The sequence below is a fragment of the Lepisosteus oculatus genome, chromosome 1 (assembly GCF_040954835.1).
Source record: "Lepisosteus oculatus isolate fLepOcu1 chromosome 1, fLepOcu1.hap2, whole genome shotgun sequence".
NCBI lineage: Eukaryota > Metazoa > Chordata > Actinopteri > Semionotiformes > Lepisosteidae > Lepisosteus > Lepisosteus oculatus.
Genome location: NC_090696.1, coordinates 30,387,614 through 30,392,500, shown reverse-complemented (window position 1 = coordinate 30,392,500; position 4,887 = coordinate 30,387,614).

The following is a 4,887-nucleotide window of genomic DNA, read 5'->3' as shown; positions in this document are numbered from 1 at the left end:
GACACCCGATGTATGATATCTAAAGACTGTAATACTTGTGCAAAAAGTCTAGATAAAAAATTTGTGCCTCGATCAGACTGTACTATTTTTGGTAAGCCAATCGTTGAAAAGAATTTAATGAGTGCCTAAACACTAGAAGCAGTAATTTTTCTAAGTGGAATTGCTTCTTGGAACCTTTTAGCAACACACATGATAGTTAACAAAACTTGATTTCCATATTTAGATTTCGGTAGTGGTCCAACACAATCAACAATGACATGTTCAAAAGGTTCACCAATAACTGGAATTGGGTACAACGGAGCAGGTGGAATCACCTGATTTGGTTTTCACAAAACTGAACAACGTCAGACTTCAAACCAGGCAAAAGAAATGTCTAAGGATTCGATTGTATGTTTTCTTGATTCCCAAATGACCCGATAATTGGTGATCATGGGCGAGAGCAAGTATTTGTTTACGATAGCCTAATGATATCACTTTCTGAAATACTACATTCCAGTCCAGGTCTACTGTAGTATTGGGACACCATTTTCGCATAAGCAACCCGTCTTCCATTAAATAAGCAGTTTTCTTCTCTTTAGCCTCCTCAAGGCTAAGTACAGAAGAGAAACATTTAGCTAAAGAAGGATCCACTTTCTGAGCAGCTACTAACAGTTCCCGAGAATTTCCTCTTTATTTCATTATTCAGAACACGCAATCCTACATCTAGTCTTTTTGCTGGGGACTGTTTCTTGTCCTCATGTACTAAAAAAGATTCAGACAAATCTAAGTGACTTAGTTTCTTTGATTGAGCACGAGTACCTACACACGCGGGAAATTCATCAGGACATGTTTCTACTAGTTCATCGCGAGCGTGAGCTTCCGATTCTTCCATTATTTCTAACACTGGCTTAACCTTTCCACCAGCCAAGTCATTTCCCAGTATAAAGCTTACCCCTTTAAAGGGTAGCGAAGGACGTACCTCAACTCTAACAAATCCAGTAACCAAACCACATTGTAGATGTACATGGTGTAAAGGCACTTTCATAAAACCCATTTCGATGCCTTGAACTAATACACCCAAAACCACAAAAAGATTGATCAGACAAGGGCAGCGCATCCGCAACAATAAACGACTGGGCTGCTCCAATATCTCTTAATATTTGTATTGGTTTCTGATCTATTTGTTTACCCGTTGAATCCTTGAATCCTTCCATAATAAATGGTTCATAACTAAGGTCAGGGAAATTGTTTTCGCTAGACAAGGAATAGCAGAACGGGAAACAGTCTTAACAAACCCAGCACTCTTAGGATGTTGCTGTTGCTGCTGCTGCTGCTTCACTTTTAGGGCCAAACAATCTGCAATTATATGACCTCTATTGTGACAATAGAAACATTCACACTCCTCCTTAGGTCGTGAGGAACTAGTTTTTATTTGGGGAGACTGAGACTGGGAACTGGGAGTAGACAAAGTCCTCTCCGCACGTGCAGACATGAAAACGTTCTTGTGCGTGAGCACAAACTCATCTGCCAAAACAGCAGCTTGCACTAAAGAAGTTACGTTTTGCTCATTCAAATACACAACAATGGGTTCAGGCAAACAGTTCTTAAATTCTTCTATGAGCATTAACTCACGCAATGAGTTAAAGTCACTCACTTTACTGGCTACAACCCATTTATCAAAGATAAAGGGCAGATAAAGATAAACCCTTCTCTCTCGCAAATTCAACAAATGTCTGGTCTGACACTTTACGATGATTTCGGAAGCGTTGTCTATAAGCCTCAGGAACTAATTCGTAAGCCCGTAAGATAGCAGCTTTCACAGTATTGGAATTCAAACTTTCTTCTAAAGAAAGTGTAGAACAAACTTCCTGAGCTTTGCCCACTAATCTACACTGCAAAAGCAGTGACAAGACCTCCTTAGGCCAACGAAGTAATGTGGCAATTCGTTCGAATGGACCAAAGTACGAATCAACTTCCGTCTCCCTAAACAGGGGAACTAAAGCAATGTGCTTACTTACATCAAAGGTTGTAGAGAGTGGATCTTGCAAAGGAGACACACTAGAGGCCTCGGAGTGGGTCAGCTGCGCAACAGGAGCATCCTTTTTGCTTCAAATTCAAGCTGACGGAGCTTTACCTCTTTCTCCGCCTCAATCTCCATCTTAGGAATTGCAAGGCGCAATTCAAATTCTGCCTGGTGTACTTTGGCTTTTTCCTGCGCCTCCATGTGCAAGCGGGCCAAACAAACTTTCAGACGAGTATTGCTTTTTGACCCAGTGGAGACTGGAGAGAACGGTTCAAAGGGAGGCAGGGTGGCCTTGACCTCAGCCTCCCCCTGCACCTTGTCCTGTTCTTCTACAACCATAGCAGGTTTAGCACCAGCCCCAGGAGAACCGGCGTCCTTGCTCGCTAGTGCAAAGATCTCTAACTCCACCAACCTTTCCATCACAGCTCTTTTGATGTACTTTTAAGAGCTTGCGTCGAAACCTGAATCTGGAAGTGATCTGCAATTTGGAACAATTCGTCCTTCCTATCCAGGTGCTCAAAGGAAGGTTCCTCAACAAACTTTCGCAAATCAAAAGTAGCCATAACTACAGTACCTTGCCAAAACACAATACACAAATCTAAATCCTGTACCAGTCCTAAAATACACAAAAGTTCTGCAACCAAACAAAAATCTTTAGGACGGGAATTTGATATCCCGGACAAGCCCCCAATAATGTTACGACCCCAAGTGTCTAGCGGTAAAGGGGTGTAACATTTAGGATAATTCTTTTGGAAGCAGGTGGGTTTTGGTGAGGGACTAGGAAGCGTGATAAGGGTAAGAAACTAGAGTGGTGCCAAAGAAAACAAAATAAACAAAATGGAGCTGGCTAGGACAGTGAGGGAAAGCTAATCTGACTACAAAAGAAAACCCGAAACACACAGTCTTCGGCGTCTTCAACACCCTAGCTAACCTGCACTGACTACCCAAAACCATACAAGACAAACGGCACTCACCAGTACTAAACTAGTGTACTAATACAAAATCAACTAAGTGTGTAAAGTGTACCCAACAACCTAAACTAACCTTATATACAAAAGTTCACACAAAACACAAGTGAACCAGGAATACAAATAAGGGAAAACAAGAGTAATCAACAGGAGCAGAGTACAAAAGAACACAAAAGTTGAACATGTAACACTGGGGCAAGGTAATGGCAAAACAAGGATGAACATACAAACAAACGAAAGTAACGAAAAGAAACTAACAAAAAAACAACAAAACAACAAAGCCGAAGCTATATGAAAATACACACACACAAAGCAAAACAAAACAAACCAACAAACGAAGCCGAAGCAATAACCAGAAGCGAAGCAATAACCAAAACCAAACGGGACAGAAGTCAAATGAAAGGCCTCTCCTTGCTGAAAACCTCTATGTTATATGCTGAATAAGATGTGTTCTGATTGGCTGAGAGCTAATTGATGATGACATCAACTCAAAATGTGGTGTAATGGTTAGCCAATGGGAAAGGGAGAACAATCAAGGGTCAGCAGTGTGAACATAACAGAAAAAACACACACAGAACACACACTGGGACGTAACACCAGTGCATGTAAGGTCCCTTAGGAGCAGGCCTTTGGAGCTGTAGCACCTATACCTTTGACAAGCATCAAATCAAGATACAGATGCAGCCATTCAAAGTGAGCGGTACAGACACGTACCACAGGTAATTGGCTGTGGTATCGCGTATCATGACGCAAGATGACGCGGTATGTGATTGGTTGATCGACAGGGGCACTCGTGGTCCGTTGGTCTGTCGTAGAAAGACTTACTGTAAACATCTTTACTGTGCCCGTTGTAGATATTGAATTTTACCACTGAAGGGAAATCTTAGTAGCTGAGTATAAAAAGAATAGGAGCATACTGCAATGCGTGTGAAGGCCATAAACGATATTAATTTTGGAACATAAACATACAGTATATAGCTGGTCTTTTTTACTTTAAAGAAAAAAATACACACCAGTATTCCATTTCTCCCTAAACATTTTAAGCTTCGAAGTCTTTAACTAATGTGATACCGGAGTCAACAAGCATACTTTTAGAATTTGATTAAAAGGGAATATAATATGGAATCGCGTATCTAAAGAATTTAATAACGGTATGATTATATTCGTGTACTGCGACAGGGCTGTGTAAGGCTGTTTCGCCTCCCTGTTCATGCAAGTTGTCTTGTAGCCTACTGGTCTAGGTGCGTGACTAACAACGCACAGGTTGTGTGTTCGAATCCAGCTGGTGCTGGATTTGTCTTTTAACAAACATTTCTTCGAAAAAATAGAATAGCGATATAATGGACAATCAATTGACTTTTATATTTCAAAATATCGCAACATGATCGATTCTAAGTCATTTTTGATAACAATGAATAGTCACCTTCTTCCGGTTCCTGCTTCTATTGTGTGTGTGCAACAGAGTAAATTTTTATAGAGAAATGGAGGCTGGACAGTATGCATTACAATATAAACATTTATATTGATTTAAATCATGTTCTGATTTAAATCGCAAACGCGTGTTTAATTATGTGTTTTTTAATCATAATCAGGCTAATGCATTTCTACATTTTCTGTATGAACCAGCTTAGAGGTTCATACAGAAAGACAGCTTGTGTTTAAATTGAGTGTAAGGTAATTTTACTTACACTCAATTCCCTTACACAAAGCAGAAGGGAAATCTTCTGCCCCTTATGCAAAACCCTTATGCAAAACCAAACACTCCTCCCATCCCAGTTTACCCAATTTATCATCCTCAAAATCTACCTCAATTTTCAACTTAAAGCATTACTGCTTACTGGGTTTTTGTGGGGGAGGTGTCTTTCGCTGGAAATCTCGCCTGCCTCCACTACTCAACCCCCTCTCTCCCGGAGTGCT